The sequence below is a fragment of the Hipposideros armiger genome, unplaced genomic scaffold, assembly GCF_001890085.2.
Source record: "Hipposideros armiger isolate ML-2016 unplaced genomic scaffold, ASM189008v1 scaffold_270, whole genome shotgun sequence".
Lineage (NCBI taxonomy): Eukaryota > Metazoa > Chordata > Mammalia > Chiroptera > Hipposideridae > Hipposideros > Hipposideros armiger.
In genome coordinates, this window is record NW_017731620.1 from 1,560,345 (window position 1) to 1,584,420 (window position 24,076).

Consider the following 24,076-nt stretch of genomic DNA (forward strand, 5'->3'; position numbering starts at 1 on the left):
CCTTTTCTCAGAGTTCCTCACCTCAGCCTTGTATTCTCAGCTTGGAGTGTTCTTTAAAATATAAAGATGGATAGAACACTTCATTTGTTCATCCATCCATCCATCCATCCAACCATCCATCCATCCATCATTTTATTGAATCAAGCCACTTGTCATTTCCTTGACCAGAATGTTCTAATGGTTTGCCATCACCCTCATGATAAATCCAACTCCTTTCCAGGGCTAACAAACTCCTATATAACCAAGCCCCTGCCTACCTCTCCTGTAACTCTGCACTTTTCTCACTCTACTCGGTCATTCAGCTTTTTTTGTGTTCCTTAAAGGTCTTTTTTGCTCACTATTCCTCCTGCTTGGAACCTTCTTCACTGAGACACTCCATTCAGGTCTCTGATCAAAAGTTACTTTCTCAAAAAGGTTTACCTTTCTAAAATAGAGAACCCTTCCAATTGTCCCCTTACCCCACTTTACTTTTTATCCAAACACTTACTAAGGTCATCACCATATAAGAGCATAGATACTTATTTGTTTTCTACCTGTAACTCTTCCTATAATATAAGCTCCAGGAAAGTGTGATCTTAGTTGTTTCTCTTCTCTACTCTAACTCCAGAGCCTACAGAAACACCCAACAATAGTATTTCTTGAATAAATGAGTGAATGTCTGATGTAAGTACTACGTTATCCCTATTTTACAGATGATGTAATTGAGGCATAGGTGATTTGTGCAGAAAATGGTGGATGTAAGATCCAAACCTAGTTCCAAAACCAGGTCCAGTGCTCTTTAACCCCTAAACTCAACTGCATGCTACTGCCAGACTCTTTGCTGGAGCCCCAAAGAAAAATGGGGTACAGTTACTGCCCTCTACAAGTTCACAGAGTAATAGAGGGGGGCAGACAGTGAACAGATAATTATATTAAGAGGAGTCAGTGCCTGGACAAGCCATAGAGAAGGGGATGTTTAACTCCACATGAATCTAATTGGGATGGGAAACATTTTCTAGTCAAAAGGGAGAGGTCATTTTAGGTAGGAAAAACAACATGTGATGAAAGCACTGCGGTGTTAAGTGCTTGGGTGTTGAGCACCCTGAGCAGCTTGGCCTTGCTGGAATGGGGGGGGGTGGCAAGGGAGCCAGGGATGCAGAGTCAGGCGCCAGCATGATGGAACTCCGCCCTCTGAATCTGAAGTAGACCAAGATGGATATGCAGTGCCAACAAGATGGACTTCCTACAGAACAGTTTCTGAAAGAAGTCAACATATTGTTACAGAGTATCACCTTAGTGGAGATGGGCCCCCATTTCAATACAATGGAGAATATACATTTTCAGCTCCCCAGTTCACAGTGTTCACCAAGCTCTCCAGGTTTAAAAGCAGGACATTGTCAGCTTTTGTAAATTGCTTGCTACCCATGCACATCCTAACTTCCAAAATCCACGTTTAATGTAACCGTTATTAACATGGAAAAGTGAAATGAGACTGGTGAGGCCAGTCAGCGGAGACTAGCAGAGGCTTGCTGAAGGATGGACAAGATGAGGGCACACAGTGTTGTGTAAGACACTGTGGGTCTGTGGGGCCCAGGGGAGCGAGCGGGGGATGAAGGACAAAGATTTTCTTACTTCAGTTTAAAGAATGTTCTCTGAGGTTCCAATTCTTTGATTGTTTCCAGTGCTTAAACACGATTGACTGCCATTTAAGCCATGTAAGTATGACTAAGGATTCCAGTTACAGCCTCTGGGAAAGAAAGAGGTTTTTGAATCCTCTGGAACCTTTTTCTGGCTGAACAGACACGTGAAAGCATGGTGTACACAAGCCACCCCTGTGGGTGAACAGAGTAGGGCAGAGGTGGGGAGGGATGGAAAATGACATTTTGAGGCAAGGCTTAGAGTAATTTGTATCACCACATGCTTTTCCTATATGACTTCTCAAATCACCACAAAGGTTTCTGGACTATTTGCATGTGTGTCTGTTAAACTGATGAGGTAAACATTGTTTTAAGGTTTTAAGCATAATAGTGTTTTAAGGTATAACCTCATTTGCTGCTCTTTTGATTGATGCTTTGTAATGTTTTATCTATTTTAATTACTGTTTTAATGTGCTGCTTGTACCCTGAGGTGCTTCTGTGATGGGTGGCATTTTAAAAAATGAAGAACTAGATAAACAAATAAATCCACAGGTGAGGAATTGCATTAGTCTAAACAAGTATTTTTTTTATTTGCCTGGTGTTGAGTGTTAATGAGCAATAGTCTCTCTTTCAAGGGTAAGGACCGAGGTGTGATGTCCAACGTCAGATATGGAGCATAGGTAGAACTGGGAATGGGAAGCATATTCCCAGGGGTTCTCTTAGTTTCCAATAACTGGAATTCATGCTCTCAGGTTTAAGTTTGACCTATGTTCTCAATAAATCTTTAAAAGTAACAATAGCTCTAAAGAAGGCAAAAGTATATATTTTCCACTTTAATAGCAATTGAATTGTAGTTCTCTTGGCCACGAAACAAATTCCATAGATCCATTTCTTAAACTGAGTCATGTTACCTTGTTCACACACTCAATTGCATTTCTTGCCTTAATAAAGTAGGAAATGGATGGTTGGCTTGGAGTTTCCTGACTTGAAGTAGGTGCTGTAATGACATACACCCTTCCACTCCCCCATGGCCACACTAAGCTTTTTGTTTCCATATTTAAGCACAGGCAAGGTCAAAACAATAGATGAAATTTCATAAAACAGTAGTAATTATGCCAAAGTGTTTTTACTGACTTCCTAAAAACACTTTGGAATCAGCTCCAACTGTGTTTATAAATGAAAAAGGAAATGAAGCTCAACACCCCAGCAGCAAAATTCTTTGGTCCTGAATTGGCCAAATGCCTAGATTTCCTGTACGCAAACAGGGTGAAATGCGAGGCCAGCGAATCGTAAACTAAGGTTCTGGCCTCCCAGATCTTCATGGTCAAAGATGTCAATGAAGTTGCCAGGTTTGCACAAGGTCCTGATGCAATTTTTAGTATAAAGAAACCCAGCTAGATGGCACACACACACACACACACACACACACACACACACACACACACACACATCTCTGCTCCTACAGACTCCCTCTGTGAATCTGGGTCCTGTGACTTTTTATGACTCCAAGATAGTTTATAAAGGAATCTTTATAAACTGGAATCTGGTCACTTGTAATCACAGAAATAAGCTCAATTCAGTAATAACTCTGTTCAGTCACATGTAATACCAGAATATGAATTTCCTTCAAAGTGAGTCCCCTCCATGAACTTGGGCCTGCTTCAAGGGGCTGAATTTTCTTTTGATTCTTTTGCTCTTCCCCACTCCACTCCTACCTGCTAGCTTGGTTTCTCCAAGGTTAGGAGACAGGAGAAGGAGGAGAGGTGAATGGGTAAGAAAGGTTTCATTTCCCTGGCATGACTGTGGCATTATTTCCCTTTGGCTGTGATGTATGTTGGAAGCTGACTGGTATGGGCATTTGTGAGGGCCTTTCAGATGCCCATTCACCCATGGGCTGTCTGCCTTGTGGTTCCCTGATGTGGATTGTGTGTTCTGTCTACCCCTCCCTCGGCTCCTGAACATCCGACTGTGAAGCCCCAGCTTTCCCCTGCTGTGCTCTCCTTGCCTCTCCAGGTGACATTCCAGGGCAAAGTGTGAGACCATTCCACACAGCTTTCTCTACTGCAACATGCACATCCATCAGAAGGAAACACACTTAGATATGCTCTGGGTGGGAAGCATCAACTTCCCAAATTGTGGGTCTCACTCTGTTGTTGCAGGCTGCTTCAGCCAGCTTCTGGCATTCAGGCAGCAGATCTGCACCTGGGTCTCTCAATCTTCTGGGGACATGCATCAGGCTTGCAGTGGTCTCACTAAAGCCCGATATCGTGAGCTGAAGATGAGGGACAAGCCTCAACTGTTATCCCTTTCTCACAGGAGACGGGAGTCACAGACTTACTTTGGCCAATGGAATGTGAGTATACATGATACACACCATGGCCAAACACAAGCTTTTAAAGATTTGGGGATTTTCAGTCCCTTTGCTCCTGTTCTCTGCTATGAAAAAAACAGCATGTTCCAGATAGTCTTGGTTTTAAAATGAGAAAGCAGATCCCTGAGCCCCAGCTGACCAGCAACCAAGCAGTGTGAAGCCAAGCTGAGCTGCAGCTGAGTAGAGCCCAGTGGGGTCAAGTAGACCTGGCCAACCCCTAGCCTTTCCATAATCTAAATAAGAAACATGTCTTTGTGGTAGCAGATCATTGAGATAATAAGGCTATTGTCTCTGCAGCAAAAGCTGACTTATTCGCTACCCAAGTAGTGGCCATGAAGAGATTAGAAAAATCAGGGAGAGTGTGTCCGAGAATCCAAGTGAAGAAAGGTTTTAAATAAGATGGAGGATGGATTGAGTTACATGTCCGATAAAGATGAAATTGAGGCTTGACAGTTGGATTTAGCAGCATGGAGCAGAGCATCAAGACTAACAAGAACAGTTTTGGTAAAATGATGGGACCACGGTCTGATCAGAGTGGGTTCAAGAGAGAGTGAGAGGAGAGGATTTGTAGACGCTGTGAGTAGAAAACTCTTTTGAGGGATTTTGCTATAAAAGAAAACAGAGAATGAGGCTGTCCATAGGCAAGAAAGGTTTTTTTTTTATTTTCTATTTTTTTAAAGGTGAAAATAATTAAAGTAGGTTTTTAGATTATTCAGTGAAGAGGACAAAATGATGACATGAGAAAGAAGAGAGACAAATGTTGGAGCAATGTTTTCCAATAAGTGAGAAAGGGTGTGACTAATGCACAAAAAGAAGGATGGGCCTTAATTAGAGCAATGCCAGTTTGACCCTTGTAATATGATGGAAGGGAAAATTCAGCACACTGATGTAGGGAGGTAGAGGGAACTTGTGAAAGTTATGTTCTGATTTTTTCTATCCTCTTAGTGAACTGGGAAGATTATCAACTGAAATAAAGAGCTGGGGAAGAGGTGAGGAGGGATTGAGGGGAGGAAGACAAGATATGAATGAACTTGTCTAACTGAGTGGGATTGTGAATGGGCTTTAGGATGAGTGATGGACAACCTGACTACCTATGGCATGCCAAGCATTCGCCCTTGGGAGTCTGAGTCTAAGAATGAGAGCTGTCATTCAGATACGTGAGTGGCCCATGAATTACTTCTGTGAGGTGTGATCAGTCAGGAAGGGAAGCATGGGGACCATGGTGGGAGCACAAAGCAGGAAGAACCTATTCTAGCTGGGGGCACATGATGCTTATGAGACAAAGGTTCTCAGAGAAATGACAGATTCCTAGTGGGAGGCATGAAGGAGAAATAGGAGTAATCCAGGTAACAAGGGGAAAAGATCACCCTGGTAGACAGAGAAGTCTATACTGAGAAGGTAGTGTGGCATGTTTGGGGAAAATAAAAGTATTTCTAATGGATGAGATGAAAGTGTGTGTGTGTGTGTTTGTGTGTGTACGCGCACACATATGTGTATAGGCTCATGTGCAGCATGTTTGGAACAGGGGTATATGTATGACCCAGTGAGTCCCAGAGATACACGTGTTGAATGATCAGCCACATTCTGCCTCCCCATTTTTACGTGACATGTGCCGTACTTGAAACTACCTACGTATACCCTCTAAGCCCCACCTATTGCAAATACACTTAGCAGAAGCCAAAATTACAGTGTTGTTATTTATTCTTCTAGTACGTCTTAGAAGTTATGGAACACAATGAACACCCAATGAGAAGTTAATTGTAAGATGTAAACATAGGCCAGTTTTCCATTTCACCTCCGAATCCTCCTGAGTTACCCAGACTGAGGATTTGGCTCAGTCACTGAAAAAAAAGGCCCCTAGCCAAATGTTTGTATTGAAAACTGGAGGCAGAGATATTAAGTAAAGCAAAAAATCAAAACTATACTACCAATATACATCAATAGCTTTACAAAATACATTTACTCCTACAGTTTTATGGTTGTGTGGGGGGTGGGGGAAGGTTGTTGCCAACGGAAAAATTCTCTGGAAACCATTGCCTCAAAGTTTACCTTGAAAAAAAGGACACCTCATGAGTCCTAGTTTGCAAATGCCCTGTGTGACTTTTGTTTAAAATGGTTTCCAGTTAATACTCACTATGGTGTCCCTGCTAACTTCCTACTAAAGTGCTTTTGAAGGCACATAAAAGGCAAACAACCCCAATACCACTGAAAACACAAAGTAATGAACAAGCTAGTGTTAGAATCTCCTAGGAGTTTCCGATAATCATAAGACTGATAGAGCTATTTTGAGAAAAGCAACCAGTGGCCTCTCCCTACCCCAACTCACAGAATAAAGCCTCCTTGCCTGTCTATAAGACAGCAGAAACATACTTTGTGCTTAGCCCCCACTATCTGCCCCAATTTAGAGAATTTTAAGCAACCAGAAAATCTATTGCAAAAAGTCAGAGGGCAAAGGTATATGGTGGGGGTTGAGGGTGCTGTGTCAGCTACACAAAGGTAGGGACTTTTGTTTCTTCTATTCTGTGTTCTGTCCAGTGGCTGACACAGAGTAGAAGCTCAGTAAATCTTTGTTGAATAAATGAAGAAAAGGATGGGGGACAGAGATTGGTGTTTCCAATGACACATTGTATTCTGGGAGGTATATGTCCCGTAATTAAAGTGGTAGCCGAGGGTAGAGGTGGAGAGATGCAGTGAAGTGTGCTGCACTGTTCTAGAGGGCCCGAAAACTAAGCTGTGTAGGCAACAGAAGATTCTACACACATAGGGCACAGCTTCAAACATGTATGTTTGCTGGATCCTAGGGTTTCGGTTATAAATGTTACAAATTGACTTGCTAGTTATGGCTTCAAGAAAGCAAAGTGATGAGCAACTAGATTGGCATTGAAGGGAGTCAGGGGCAGTCTACACACCTGTCTGTTGGCAAATATCAGGTATGGAAAGACTTCTCTATATTCAGATACTAGCAAATAAAATTAGCACAGAGCTTATCAAGATGTCCAATAAAGCAAGGAAAAAGGAACATATCCTGAAGACCTACAAGAAATGAGTTTCTGGAATCAGGACAAAGTTTTAGAAAACTACTAGGCATTCTCAAAAAATTGCAATAATCCTAGACTGTAAGAAACAGGTCAGAAAGTCACCAAGGAAAGCATAGATTGTATTGCTGGTGTTTAAATGAACTCAACCTTATTAGAAAAAAATTTAGAAAAAAATATTTTGAGCTTTAAAAAATATCCTACCCTTTGGCTCCTTAATCCGATTTTTAGGAACCTATTCTAAGATAACAATCAAAGATATAAAATTTTGTATACATGTATGTGTATGTGTATGAAATAAGCATAGTATCACACAATAGTTTAAAATTATTCTAGTTCTAATGTATTCTAATAATTTGAATAAATAATTTTGGTATATTCATATAATTTTGTTATTCAGTCCTTGAAAATATAATTTTAAGGATAGCTAATAAAACTATAAAATTATCATGCTATATTTTAAAATATAAAATATAACAGAATATCTGAATTTTGTAAAAGAATTTTGATTGCAAAAAAAGTCTATGGAAAATATACTAAAGTGTTAACAGTAATTATCTCTGTGTAAAAGGACTTGAGGTGAATTTTATTTTTTAAATAATATTTTAGTTTTCTAATTTTATGCAACAAGCACATATTCATTTATACTCATAAAACTAGATACCTATTTAAATGGGTGGTATAGGTTAATGAAAATAGAATTCAGATAACTACTTTAAACATATGTTACATTTTCTCTTCTTTCTTTGAGAATCCCACTGAAATGACAAAGAGTGCTGTACAAAAAAGAATAAATCCATGGTGACAGGGAATTAATAAAAGAAAGGGTGAGATTCCTTTGATGGCTAGACCAGAACACACTGCAGCCCACACGGAAAAGGCTGCAGGTGGGTAGCGCCATTCTGAGGCAGAGCCCTGGGGGGCCACGCCAGGGGCAGGTGAGGGACCCAAGCTGTGCTGGCCCAGAGTGGGCTGGCCAGGCCATGTCCAGCACTTCAGCTGGAGCTTTCCAAAGACAATATTATGCTTGGGAGGGATTCATATGTGGATGCTGTTCCTGGGGAGAAAGAGATACAAGGAGGCTTGAGGGGATATGAGTTGACCCTTGAGGTACAAACTGAATCCTGAAGAAAATAAGAAAAAAACATCCAGTGCCACAGAGAAGCTAACTAGTTGTTGAGATGCTTTTGAATTATCATCTCCAAACATGGGTGTTGCTTCGTTACTGGCCAATTACAGTCTACACTGCAAATCTAGCACTGGGAAGCGTGGAACACTCCCCCCATAAACACACAAAATAAAAAAAGAAGGAAAGAAGAACTAATGTGCATCCAAACATTCCTCCTACTGAGCACAATGAAATCTGCATTAAAGCATATTTTGTCTAACGGGCAATTCTCTCTCTTGAGCAATTTCTTCCAAGTGACTCTATGTGATAGAAAACAGCTCTTATTTTTAAAAACTCCAGTTTCAGTCTCATATTTTGGCTGTGCAATTGTTCTTTAGGGTAGATGCAAAATGGGAGTTTTATTGCAGCTCTTTGGATTTTATACAGTAATTTTTTAAAACTGTTTCATTAAGGTTTAAAATGCATACTAACAGGTAAAAGATTATAATAGATTAAAAAATAAGAGTTTATTTTCTGAAGAGAAGTTAAGGGCTCAAGAGAATTAAATGATGTTGATCAAAACAATGAAATCTATTTCAAGCAATACTAGCTCCCTGCTCACTTATAACCAAAATAAAATGGGGGGGGTGTCCCCACTGTCTAGTGCTTATAAATAAGATTTTACTATATCACTTTCACTCCTCATTTTAGGATTCCACATTACTAGGACTAGAGGACAGAAGAGGGGCATGGACATATGACCATCTTAAGTTGTATTTCATGGATGAGAAAAACATACTAGACAAATGCAAAGGCCAATTTAAAGATTCTCTAGCTGTCATACAATGATACACCATGAACAACACTCAGATGTCTATAGAAGAATACACAAAATTAAAATGCAAGGCCTTGATTACAAAGAAAGTATAGAGGGAAATTTAATGTACCTTACCTCTTTCAGAATCTGACTAGTAAAAATACAGGTTAAGTATAGAGAGAATTTGAGTAACATAATCAAGAAACTCAATAAATATGTACAGAACATTTTTTCTTAAAAATAGCAAATATGCTTTTTTTTTCATGTCCGTGGAACATACACCCAATTAGTCACACACTTGATCACAAAGAATATCTTATATTTTAAAAGTAGAATTATTACAGGTTACATCCTCCTAACTCAATAAATTAGAAATAAATAATAAAAAGGTGATAAGAATTATAATAGTTTGATAAACTAAAAAATTCTCTCAAAAAATTATCAAAGAAAAATCAAAACTGAATCTTCTCAAATGTAATAATTGAATCGGACAAGTATTAGTGGATGCTAAAAACAATGGGTAAAAGATTGTTGGAAATGGGGTGCTACACAGTAATCAAACATTGTCCAAAGGCTACACCCTAATTACAAAGGTAAAACAATACCTGTACAATGGAGGTTACTACCGTAACCATATGAACATCACCAACAGTGGGACGTTATGTGACTGCTGATATGAAATACGCATTATTAAGTATACAATATCACCAATGAATGTTCTTGCCAAAAATGATCAACCTGAATTTCAAGACTTGACCTAATTTCCAGTTTACAGGAAATATAGCAGAGAGAAGAATATATTAATTGATACTACAAGGAAATAAGTTCAAAGAAACAAGTTCAGAATGTGGAAGAGTGTACAAAACAGCTGATCTATTTTCTTCTAAAAATCAATGTCATGAGGGAAAAAAAGAAGATAAAGTGACTTAAAAAGACTAAAGAAAAATTTACCAAATGCAACATGTAACCTTGATTGGATCCTGAACTTAAAAACATTAATATTTTTATTAAATATTTACATTTCATAAATATTTATAAAATATTTTTTGCAATAACTGGGGAAATATGAGTATGTACTGAAAAAACTATTGTTTTTAACATTCTTAGGCACAGTAATGTTATTCTGATTATCCAAGAGAATGTCCTTATTCTTCAAAGCTGCATGCTTCACTATTTAGATAAGAAGTGTATGATGTCTGTTCTTACACTTAAATGATCCAATGAAAAATAAAGAAATAAATAAAAAACACTCACAGGTTTAATATTCATGATATATATGTAGATAGAAAGGTGAGAAAGTAAAAGGGCAAATCATTAACAATGGATAAAAGTAGGTGAAGGGGCATATGGATATTCATTTTATTATTAGGTTGAACTGTATGAAATCGCCAATACTCAACCATTTTTGAGCTACAAAATAACAATTTCACATTTGAATAAACCAATCACCATAGAGGACACTGGAAAGGTGAATAACAACCTACCATTCAAAAGATTCCAGGAACCAGAGGGTTTTACAGCTGACTTCTAACTAGCCTTTAAAAACTTGATCATTTCTATTCTATGCTATTTTAGACCACAAAAAAATAGAAAAGTCTTTAGTTCATATTGTGGATGTAGCATAGCCTTAATAATATCTTAGACCAATAAAGACAGCTCCTACCCCCAAAAGAAAAAAAGAAAACTGTAGACCAAATCTCAGTTATCATTATAGATATAAAATTGCAGGAAATAATAGCTATCTTGAGAATATAAGGATAATTCAATATGAGGATATCTACCAATATATTTCATCACATCAAAAAAGAGAGAAAAAAACTATGTGATTATCTCAACATATGCTGGATATGCTATTTAAATTCATCTGACACTTCTGATAAAAGCTAAGAGTAAATTGGGGTTATTTAATGAATGCTTGGTACTGCCCAAAAGACTTTAACATGTATTTTCTCATTTAATCTTCACACATTTTATCTTCAGAGATAGATGTTCTTATCCCTATTTTACTCCCTAGGGTAAATGTCTGGAAGAGGGAATGGTGAGTCATATGGTCATTGCATGTTTAACTTTGTAAGAAACTGCTGAAGTGATTTATAGATTGGCTGTACCACTTTGCATTTCCACCATCAGGATATTCTCTCCCAGTCTGTAGCTTGTATTTTCATTCTCTTAATAGTGTCTTTTATGACACAAAATATATTTCACTTTGATGAAGTCTAATTTATCAATTTTTTCTTTTATGGATGATGCTTTTGGTATAATTTCTAAGAATCCTTTGCCTTATTTGAGATCATGAAGATTTTTTCTCTTTATTTTCTTCTGAAATTTTTCTATTTTTCTATTATACATTTTGATCTATGATTCATTGTGAGTTAATTTTCATATCAAATCTGAGCTTTAAGTCAAGGTTCATTGTTTGGCCTACGGATATTGTATTAGGTTTCCATTGCTATATAACAAATTACCACGACCTCAGAGGCTTAAAATAACACCTATTATTATAATAGCTCACAGTTCCTTAGGTCAGATGTCTGGCATGGTGGGACTGGATCTTTTGCTTAATTAAGGTCACACAATGCTGAAATCAAAATACGGTTGGGCTAAGCTCCTGTCTAGAGGCTCTGGGTGAAGATCTGCTTCCAAGTCCATTCTTTTGGGCAAGATTCAGTTCCTTGCAGTTGTAGGCTTTCGGCCCTTTTTCCTCTGTCAGCTGCCAGCCAAGGATGCGTTCATTCCATTCATAGAGGCTGCTGGCATTCCTTGCCACTTGGCTACCTCCATCCTTGAGCACCAATGGTGCATCAAATCCTTCCTGTGTTCTGAATCTCTGAACTCCTCTTCTATGACCAGCCAAAGAATACTCTCTACTTGTAAAAAAGCTCACGTCAGCAACCCCAGATAATCTCTGTATTTTAAAGTCAAATGTGCTGTATAATGTAACCTAAGCATGGGAGTAAAATCTGTAATATTTGCAGTCCCAAGGATTATGCAAGGCATGTACGTCAGAGTGGGTAGGGGCAGGAAATGAGAGGCATTTTAGAATTCTGCTTGCCACTGGTATTCAATTATTCCCATACCATGTGTGAAAAAATAATGTCCCTATTCCATTGAATTGCCTTTGCACCTTTGTTAAAATCAATGAGCCATATTTGTGTGCATCTATTTCTGGACTCTCTTCTGTTCAATTGATCTGTGTGTCTTTCCCTTTGAAGATACCACATTTCTTGGTACAGCAGTTTTATAAAAAGTCTTAAAATTAAGTGTGAGCTCTACAACTTAATTCTTTTTCAAATTTGGCTTAGCTATTCTAGTCCCTTTTCCTTTCTTTCTAAATTTAAATATCAGTTTGTCTGTATCTATAAAGTATCTAGCTGGGATTTTGATTAAAATTGCATTAAATTTATGGATCAATTCATGGGGAATTGGTATCTTAACTATATTGAGATTTTTGATCCATGAACACAATATGTCTTTCCATTTAGTTACGCCTTTCTTGATGTCTATCATTGGTGTTTTGCAATTTTCAGTATACAAATCTTGCATGTGATTTCTTAGATATTCCTATGTCTAATACCAATATTTTTAAAAATTAATTTCTGTGTCCAATTGTTCATTTATAGGAGATAGGTATACATTGGAATTTTGTGGGCTGACCTTGTATCTTAGAACCTAGTTAAACTCACTTATTATTTCTAGAAGATTTTTTTCCCTGTAATTACTTGCTCCTACGTAGACAATTATATTATCTGCAAAAATGGGCAGTTTTAATTTTGCCCTTTCCAATCTCTATGAATCTTATTGACTTTTCTTGTTTTATTGCACTGGCAAGGATAACCAGTACCAGTATGTTGACTAGAAGTGGTGAGTGTACAGCATTGCCTCATTCCTGATATTAGGAAGAAAGCGTTCAGTCTTTCATAATTAAATATGATGTTAGCTTTGGGTTTTTGTATATGTCCTTTATTAGTTTAAGGATATTTCCTTCTACTTCCAAGTTTGCTAATAGTCTTTTTTTTAAAAATCATAAATAAAAATTGTTTTTGTCAGATGTTTTTCCTGTGTCAATTTATATTATCATGTTTTTCTTTCACCTATTAATATGATAGGTTTCATTGATTAATAGTTGAATATTGGACCAGTCTTGCATTCCTGTGATCAATAGTATACAGTTGTGGTGTTTAGTCTTTTTATGCATTGCTGGATTTGATTTGCTTATATTTTGTTGAGGATATTTCATCTATGTTCATGAAAAATATTGGTTTGAGTGTAGTTGCCTGAGAGGTTGTTGTCTGGCTTTGGTAATTGGGTAATTCTGTTCTCTTAAAATGAGTTGGAAATGTTTTCTCCTCTTCTATTTTTTGGAAGAGATTGTTTAGAATTACTGTTATATCTTCTTTCACAGAAGAATTTGCCAGTGAAACCATCTGGGCTTGTAGTTTTCTTTTCTGGAGGTTTTGAACCATAAATTCTACTTCTTAATAGATACAGGGTGATTCCATTTATTTCTCCTTGAATGGCTTTTGACAGTTAGTCAAGGATTGTTACATTTCGTCCATTTTGTTGAATTTATGTTCAAGAATTGTTCATAGTATTTCCTGATTATCCTCTTAATATCGCTAATGTCTCATGACATTCCTCTTTCATGTTTGATATTGGTAATTTGGATTTTTGTTTTCTTTTGGTCAGTCAGTCAGTCTGGCTAGAAATTCAACGATTTTATTGATCTTTTCAAAGAATTAGATTCCTATTGTTCTTCTAGTATCGATTCCATTGATTTCTGCTCATATTTTTTATTATCCTTTGTTTGTGTTAGCTTGCTTGCTTTGGGTTTAGTTTGCTTTCTTTTTTTAAATTTTAATTAATAAATTTATTTTTTTAAAGATTTCATTGGGGAATTGTGGGAGGGGAAGAGTGTTGGGGAATTGGGGAGGGTGAACAGTCAAGTTGTTTTCCTTCAGTCTTAGTTATGGAGGGCACAGCAAGCTCAGCTCCAAGTGCAGTTGTGCCACTCAGCTCAAGGTGCTGTGTTCAATTAGTTGCAGATAGGCATAGCCACCATAGCATGCAGGAGTTGAACCGGCAGCCTTGTTGTTAAGAGTACATGCTCTATCCCCTGAGCCACCCAGGCAGCAGCTCAGCTCAAGGTGCCGAGTTCAGTCTTTAGTTGCAGGCAGGTGTAGCGCACCATCTCGAACAGGCAACCTTGTTGTTAGGAGCACGTACTCTCACCAGCTGAGCCATCCTGCCACCTGTTGGCAGCTCAGCGGCAGCTCAGCTTGGGCACAGCTCACTGGCCCATGTGAGAATCGAACCAGGGACTCTGTTGCTCAGAGCTTGCACTCTTGAGCAAGCTCTTAACCAACTGAGCCACTCTGCTGGCCCTAGTTTGCCTTTTTAATCTTCTAACCCTGTCAGGTTAGATTGTTGATTTGAGAATTTCCTTGTCTCCTAACATAAACATTTAGTGCTACAAATTTATCCCTGAGCACTGCTTTAGTTGCATCCCACAACTTTCGACATGTTATATTTTCATTTTCCTTTACATCAAAATATTTTATAATTTCCCTAGAGTTTTTGTCATTGAACCATTGCTTGTTTAGAATTGTGTTGTTTCATTTCTAACTATTTGGAGATTTTCCAGTGATTTTTTAATGTTATTTATTTCTAGTTTAATTTCATTATGGTCAGAGATAACATTGTATGATTTCAATTCTCTTAAATATGTAAGGTTTATTTTATGACCTGGGATATTGTCTATTTTGTTGTATCTATGTGCACTTGAAAAAAATGTGTATTATGCTATTATTGGGTGGAGTGTTCTATAAATGTCAATTAAATCCAGTTGATTAATGGTATTATTCAGTTCTTCTATACTCTTGCTAATTTTACTCTCTACTGTTATACCGATTATGAAGGGAGGAGTATTGCAATTTCCAACTATAAGTGTGGATTTGTCTATTTCTCCTTTCAGACTTACCAGTTTTTGCTTCATGTATTTTAAGGCTATGTTGTGAGGTGCATGAACATTTTATAAAGTCATGTGTTCTTGGTAAGTTGACTCTCATTATGCAATGTCCTCTTTATTCCTGAGAAATTTTCTTGTCTCATATTAATGTGGCCATTCCAGCTTCAGTTTGGTGTTTCCATGGTACATCTTTTTTTACATCTTTTCAATTATTTTATATTTAACCTACCTATATTATTATATTTAAAGTGTGTTTCTGATAGGCAGCATATCAGTATATAGTTGAGTCTTGTTTTTTTTTTTATCCACTTTGGTAATCTCTCTTTTTTAAATGATGTCCTTATACCATTTAATTTAATGTAATTATTGATATGGTTGGGTCTGGATCTACCATCTTATTACTTGTTTTCTGTCCCCCTCTCCCCTTTCTAATAAATCATCCTGACTTTATTGGGGTTATTTGAATTTGTTGTGTATTCCATATCATACTTTGGATTTTTTACTACCATATCTCATTGTTTATACTTTTGAAGTAATTATCTAGAAATTATAATATAAATTCTTAACTTTCCACAGTCTACTTTAAACTAATATTTTACCACTTCAGGTAGAATGTAGAAAACTTACTACCTTACAAGTCCATTTACCCACACCCTTTTTTGAAAATCCCATAAGAAAATGTTCAAAGTTTTTTCCAATAATCATATATATATATATATATATATATATATATATATATATATAAAAGATTTTAAGAGAAAAAAAGTCTATTATATTAACAGACATTTACCTTTTTTGTTACTCTTTATTTATTTCTGGTGTTCAAAGTTTCCCTCTAATATCATTTCCCTTCCATCTAAAGAAATTCCTTTGGGTATTGTTTTGTTTTTTTTTAAGCAAGTCTGCTGGTGAAAAATTCCATTCTTACTTTTTTACAAATTTGGTAATTTCCAATAATCTGTCTTCAAGTTCACTGACTCTTTCATCTTCATCCTTTATTTTGCTGTTGATACAATCCAGTGAATATTTTATTTTGGTTATTGCATTTTCAGTTCTAAAATTTCCATTTCTTTCTTTCTTTTTTTGGTTGTAGTTTCCATTTCTCTGTATATTTTTTCCATTTGTTTCCATTATGTTTGCTCAATTACAACATTTGTGCCATCTTGGCATTAGTATCTGTTGATTGTCTTTTTCCTTGTGAGATACTAAGATTTTCTTGGTTTTCATAAACTGAGTAACTTTGGATTTATCCTGGAAAATTTGAATATTATGGTAAGTGGCTCTGGATTTCTATATGTTAAGTGACATAGGATTCTTCTATAAAGAATGTTGATATTTTGTTTTATCAGTCAATCAACCACATTAGGTCCAAGATGCAAGTTTTTACTGGCCTTGTGTTGCTTATGGTTCCAATGTCAGTTCAGTTAAACATCCTTGCAGTAATAACAACATCTGTCCTGAGCTTGTGCCATCCAGTGTTCAGTCTGAGACTTGAGTGATGCTCTGCCTTGTAGTTCATTTCTCAAAATCTTTGGTGTGCTATTTAGGACCAGATACATGCATATGAAAAGGTCTGACAAATTCATGAACTCATCTGAGAAAAAGTGCTACATACCTCATTGCTAAATGTCACTATGGCCACCTTCGAAGTACTCCCCTTGAAAGCTATGCACCAATGCCAGCTCCTAGTCCACCCTTCATAGCAATTTTGGAACTCTTTCTGGAATGGCCATCAGAGCTGTCATTGTATTACACTTGATACTCTGAATGTCATCAAAATGTCTTCCTTTCAGTATTCCCTTTCTCTTTGGGTAAAAAAAGAAGTCATTGGGGGCCAGATCAGGTGAGTAGGGATGGTATTCCAATGCAGTTATTTGTTTACTGGCTAAAAATTCCTTCACAGACAGTGCCGTGTGAGCTTGTGCATTGCCACGATGCAAGAGCCATGGATTGTTGGCAGAAAGTTCAGGTTGTCTAATTTTTCCAAGCAGACTTTTCAGCACTTCCAAATAGTAAACTTGGTTAACTGTTTGTCCAGTTGGTACAAATTCATAATGAATAATCCCTCTGATATAAAAAAATGTTAGCAATATTGTTGCAACAAGTTTGTGAACTTAATTGTCAGACCTCGGACAGAAACTTGGAGGTGAGCCCAGAAGTTTATACACAACTTTGTTAGATCACTGTTCTGTATTCCTTCCCCTCCATTATTTCCTCTACATTTTCTGGCTTTCCAAAAGCCTAAGGCTTCAGTTTCCCTACTCAGCTACATTTCCCATGATTTTTCCATAATATTATTCTTGCTCCCAAGGTCAAATAGTGAGGGGATTAAGAGATAAAAAAAATACAACGAGAACTTTTCCCAAGGTTTCAGGACCTCAGTTCCTCTGGTTGGAATTTTAGGGGCCCACCCAACTGTAGCTGTCACCATCACTACCACTGCTTCAGGAATGCCTGGTATTGGGATGTAAGAGAATGAAATAGGCAACAAAAACAAACATAGAGGACTTCCCCTACTCTTCTGATCCACAGGGTCCCTTTTCCATTCCTTGTGTCAAAAAGCAGAGAATGTATCATATCTTGCAGTTGTTTTTTGTGGTTTTTTTTTTTGGTCTTCCTTGCTGCATAATTTTGATCTTTGAACTCCCTTTGAGTCCAGGTCAAGAGACTCCAGAGAGGAAAAAGATGGGAAATTCACTGTTGGTTTGAGAGTGTTCTGAATTCTGGTTTCCTTCCCCAATCTGTCTGCGACCCTTTACTTTTAAAAGTCCTTAGATAACTGCTACATGCATTCTGTCCAGGGCTTTTAGTTGCATTCAGTGGAAGAGACATGGGAGAGTAAATATGCTTATTCCATCTTACTCGGCACTGGAAGCCCCTCCATACCCTTTTGAATAACAAGTTCCATCTCTTGTATTTAAAATTATTTTCTTTTTTCCAGACTTCGTGTGCTACATAAAGTAAAGATATAACTATTCATTCAAGTAAGGCTCCTATAGTGGATCATACTTTATGGTAGCAGGCTAATAAATTATCTTCCATGGAGCAGAATGTTCATTGCTTGGTAAACTTAATAAATGGATCAAGCTTATTGATATTGATGCTCCTAAGAACATGTTGGAGAAGATAAATAAGAACAGGGCTAGTAGAAGATAGCTAGCAGTGGTCAAGATAAAGACTATTATCTCTGGAACTAGAAACTTCTGTACACAGAAAGGAAGCATATTAAAGAGTCCAGAGGCACTGGAAGCAAATTTATGAGCTGCTAATTCATAAAACCAGTTATAAACCTAAGATATTTTTAGGTCAACAATAGGTTACTACACTCATCCAATATCTTTAATAGAATATGTCAAACTAGATTGATTTGAACCATAAATATTTGGAGTTATGAAACATTTTTTAGAAGAAACTATGGAAAGTATAACACAATTTTAAATGGAGATTAGAGGAAGGGAATATAAAGTATAAGTCGACATTCAAATGAGTACATTAGTTTTCCATGTTTCATGACAGAGGGTATTTCTCAGGTGTGTCAACTGATACAATCTGATACAAAATATACAAATTGGTACGAAATCAATGCAAAGTAATAAAATTGCTATAAATTGGTGAAATGGTGCTTATCAAATATCAGAAAAGAGCCTAAGCAAAGATTATATTAAGAAGGAAATAGGAGCATACTCTAGAAAGAATCTGAGCTGTTGGAGAAATGTAATGCTTTTTGTGAGCATTTTTCTTTAAGTAGTTTATAATTTTGAATGCAGAAATAGTAGCTTCCTGTAAAACTGATAAATCTAGTTATTACATAAAATGAACTGAGCTCTCCAGAGACTAGTATTTCTTTCTATTTTTTGTATAAGCTATACTTTAACAAATACAATTAATGAATAGCACTTTATATGTATACGTGTGTGTGTGTATATATGCCATAGGCAATGGAAGAGTGTTCGGTAAGAAAAGGCTCAGAGCTGGTCATTTGGGTGTTGTTATAGCAACATTTGTTGAGCACTTACTTTGTGCCCTAAATTTTTTATACGTGCAACACTTAATCCTTATGACAATCTAAAAAAGTAGTTATTATTCCAATTTTACAAATAAGAAAATTAAGACATAGAAAGGTTGGATTTATTGCTCAAGTTCCCACAGCTAGGAAGAGAGGGAGGAAGGTTGGGACCCAAAGTGTGTATGCTGATTTCCTATAGTAATATAACAATGAAGCAAATTACTCAACATGCATGAGACTTTGGATATGTGAAAGAAAACCAAATAGAGCACAGCCAGGTACTGAGGGAACTTAATTATATGTATTCCTCCATTATATTAAATTGACATTTCCTTACCTCAGGAAGGAATACACATAATAAAGCAAGTCTGGAAGCAGCTGTATTTAACTCTGCTATTATTTAAGATTTAAAACTATTACTAAGGACAGTTCTCTCTTTACCTCTGTGTGTGTGCCTATGATTGTTGCTATTAAAAACTTTGTAGCCAGTGGGTATAAATGATAAGGAAAGCACTCTAGGATGGCATATATTCGGAATGGGTCATAAACCAAAACTAGAATTAAAAAATGTAACTAAAATAATGACAGTGGAGACAGTGCACTAAATAAGTTATTCACTCTGCAATGGACCCAGGCCCATGTGTGTGATTTACTTTTTGGTTTGTGAAAGAAGCCTGCAGCGGTCTGATTGACAACGCTGAATGGGGCTGGGAGATGGTCATGAGGGTGACAGATTCCTATAATTCCAAGTCCTGCTGAGGAAGACAAACTTCCATGCTTAGCTACTTTGGACCAAGGCTGGTCTTGTTCACTTTTAACTGTCTTAGGTCATAGATAAAAGCTTCACAGAAATATTTCTGCACTGTATGAGCAAGTCAACCCAATCACTCATGATAGATGAAGGCTTCCTGTATTTGCTTTCAACAGGCCTGTCTTGGTTATAAAAGTACACATCTTTTTCCTCTGAGGAATTATTAATCAGGGTAGATTACAGGCATCAGGAATAAGCTCATTTATTTAGGGGGGCAGAAGAACGCACTCCTTGGGCGTGCAGGCCCCGGGCTCAGGCTGCCTAGGCTGGAGTTCGGCTCTGCAGCCGACAGAGGTGTGACCCTAGGCCACTCGCCAGGCTTCACCCACCTTGGAGGTAGCTACTGTCATCCCCATTTTATAGATGAGAGGCTGAGTCGTAGGAAAGTTATGTGCCTGGCACCTTATTACCTAATACCTGGCAGAGAATAGGTACTCAAGAAAAGCTGGCTATTACTGTCTGAGATGTTAGGAGCCACAATCTGGAAGCTATAGAAGTCATCTAGCTGAGGACACTTTCTAACGCCATCTAGAATACAAGGTCTGTGTTGCTCCGGTGTAAAAGGCTTTCCAATATTTTCGAGAGAAGGGTCCAGATTTCCTATCTGAGGCATCCCAGGAAAGGTTTGCACTGTGGTGTGGGCTCCATTCCCATGGGTTTTGTTAGCTCCATGTGGCACCCTACCCTCCACCAAGGATGGGGTTACCACCTTAAATTAATTACCTCTGCTGGAGAACTCTGGCCTTTTGGTCTTTCAGGTTTATTTGTAAGTATGTGTGATCATGTGGTGGATGATTCTGTTTACTGGCCTCTATAGGGCAAAGCTTGACCTTTGATCTCTGGTTTCCTGGCTAACAGCAGAGCCAGTCCTTGGAGATGGAGGTCTCACCAGTATTAACATATTCCACAGATAGAGGATACTCAGGATCCTAACCAAGAAACTATCCTACTTTCTTTTACATGAATACCTCCAAGATAATACTGGAGGAGTCTTTTTGTTGTTGTTCTCTAAAATTTTGAGAAACAAAGGTCTGTGGTTTATTTCAAATGCTACATTAAAATACTTTACTATTTTTAAAAGAAAACTAACAGCTTTAGGATAAAAAGCTTGAATGTGCTTAAGAGAAGACTTATTTAATGGAGAATTTGCTTCATATGTAAAGATCCTTCTGAGATTCTCTAAGCACAGGATCATTGCAGTTTTATCGTCATTTCCATCAAAGTACAATTCATATTAATTAATACTACCATTTTTTACCTTACATAAAATACTTTATCTGCATCCTACTGTGGTAGTTTGTGGCTGAATAATGAATTTTATAGGGATAAAAAAACTCAAGTTTTTGGTAAACAACTCAAGTTTACATACCTAATAATTGAAGAGAAAAAATGTAGAATTTAAAAAGTCAAGCAGGAAAGACAATGCAAAGTGTAAATAAATCGTACACTGAGTGGGCATGTTTGAGTTCATTCAATATCACATTTGCATTCCTGCCCCTTGGGCTTCCCCATTTATGTTCTTTTATTAAAGCTCCAATTTATTTACATTCTGGTATTTTATTAAAAGAGTCTTCTATGAAAGTTGGTGAACGAGACATTGCTCTGTAAAGAAGGAAAGCATTGCTAAACATAATCTAAAAGATAGACAACTGTCATTTAAAAGCTGGAAGCGAGGATTGCTCTGATAGGTTACAAACCATGACAGGAGTTGGACCATATGATGATATCACTAGAACATGGCTGAGCAAAATCTATGTCGTACTATGTGCTCGCGTGCACACACACTGACTTGTGGTCCTGTTCTTTCATGTCCACTGCATTGTGTTCTCTTTCCCTCCCATTAATCATGCACAGTGACTCCTCCTCCTTGAGTCAGCCCCTGCCTTCCTCTAGCACAGGTGCTAAGGAGTTTCAGCCGGAAGCTCAGGTGAGCCTGACCCTGGGCAACCCCAGTCAAACCTGGCAGTATTTGATATTAGCCCATCTCTACTTGGGGTTAGGAAATCTAAAGCAGTGGTTCTCAAAGTGTGGTCCTGGAACCAGGGCCATCAACATTGCCTGGAAGGTGGTAGAAACACACATTCTTAGGCCCTGGCCCAGACCTACTAGATCAGAAACACAAGCAGGGGCCCAGCAGTCTCCATGTGGCTGCAGTGCTCACTCAAGTTTGAGAGCCATTAGTTTCAACTTGGTCTTCCTGCTTGGATGCTGTCTGCCAGTGGTGACTTCCTGGGTACTCACATATCTATGCACTTCTGTTTTCTGCCTCTGATTTCCTCGTGACTGGCTCTCTGCCCAATTTCAAATTAACTCTCATTCCCAGCTGAGATTTCCATTTTGCCTGTTAGGATGCAGCCCTGTCAGCTCCTGTCCCTAAATATGGGCCCTGCCTTTATTCCACTCCCTACCTGGCAGGTGCCCAAGTCTGGCATGGAATCAGTTGGGCCACTTGGAGTCAGTTCCCACTGGAGCATCTCCATGACCTGGCAATCCACGTGGTGCTCCCGGCAGGCCATGGAGGACACCTCACCTGTGAATGCTGTGGTCCATACCACTATCTCTCCCTGTTAGGCCCCATCCTGTAACCTGCATACTTGTTCTAAGCTGCCTACAGCCCCATCACAATCATTGCCTCTCGCTGCTGACCTGGGTGTGGAGAGACTGCATGAGCCCTCACATCTATTAGAAGTCAATGGACACCTTTGAATATCACTGCAGGAGAGTAAGGTTAAACACTTACGCGTAAAACATTTCACTGATTTGGGGACAACCTCTACAGGGTAAAGAAAGACAACAGTAGAAAATAAGTTATATTTGTATCACTTTAAAAGAATGTTGACATCACTGTTATTTTCTGAACATTCTAATTTACCTGATAGGGTATTTGATAATTTTATCTTGTGGGAATTGGTATACTCTAACTTTTGTTTTCCAAGCCCTAAGTTTTCCATGCATGAATCCACCTACTGAATTTTATTTCCCAGAAACCTGAACATACTGCTGTCTCACTAACAGTTCACAGGGGATCCAGCGCTGTAGAGTTGAATGCAATATGTGTGCTCATCCTTAGGAGCCTATGGGTAGCCACCACTGTGAAAGAAATTGCAGGTCACATTTATGTGCCTAGAAGCAATTCCACAAGCGTTTCATAACACTCTCCACTCGCTTTTGGTCAAAGCCCTTTTATGCATTTGGTCAATATTCACAGGACCTCAAGAGGTCTTTTTTTCCTTGAATTTGGTTTACTGTGTAGCCACTTGGTCCAGTTTAGGCATAAGTTTTCTTACACTAAACGTCTTACACTAAACTTCCTGTTTCTGCTTCCTCTTTATCAAATGGATAGAAAACGGGCAGTAAATGCTTAACAAAAGCAATTTATATTTGTGATTATATTCATTTAAATTTTTGTGTAGCAATTATTTTTTCAGTCCTACTATGTGCCAGGCACTATGTTGGTGCTGGAATAACAGAGTTGTTGACTGTAAGAATCTTCTTGGAAGTCCTTTTGCAGTCAGATGGATCTTTTCCTGGCAGATATGGGTAAGAATTTGCTTTACAGAGAGTGGTTGGGAACCAGGGAGGGATTGTGTGATTGAGCAAGATGTATGGCTCTGAGAAATAAAATGTAAGGTGCCTAAAGTACTATTACATTCTGGAATGACAATGACGATCCAGGTCAAAGAAACACTTAAATAAAGACAACATTTAAGAATAGATTTACTCATGTTCAGAACTGGCACCAGCTACCCATTTTTGTCAAATTGTGGAGCACCTGCATCCTTCATGTTTACAGAAAGCACCTTCCAGGCACTGCTAACTGGAGGCCCCGGTCTGAAGACTTGACTTCCTTTTCCTCTGAGAAATTGTCTAACTGGTGTATATAACGTCCCTCAAGCTAAAAACATATGGCTCACTAATCAAGTATGTTTAAGCATTCCGTGTCCCTAGTTCTATCTTAAGTGCTGTGAGGAATTAAAAACAAAACAAATTCACTTTCTCATTTGCATCATAGCTTTTTCTGTATAAATCCTATTAGATTGTGAGTAACTTGAGGACAAGACCTGTGTCTTACTAGTTTTTGTAAACTCCCTAACATATCACAATGTACTCAATAAATACTGTCGAATGGAGGAATTCAGAGATAAATTAATTCCTCTCTAGGGACAGAGTGTAAAGAGACACTGTCCTGAGGTTTCTAGGAGTCTTGAGAAAGTCAGTTTAGTTGGTGACAGGTCATATTGTTTCACCTTGTGAATGAAGGTCAAAATTTCCCCAGGGCAAGTTCATGTACAGACCTACCATTGTACTCTTGACCAAGTCAGCCACGCCAGAAATGGAAGAGTGCAG

General features: G+C 37.9%; 1 protein-coding gene across 1 annotated transcript in view; it reads right to left on the bottom strand.

Moving 5' to 3' along the window:
- The window catches only part of SLC9A9 (solute carrier family 9 member A9), a 613,140-nt gene that overhangs the window by 198,801 nt on the left and 390,263 nt on the right, over positions 1–24,076 (bottom strand). The window lies entirely within an intron of this gene.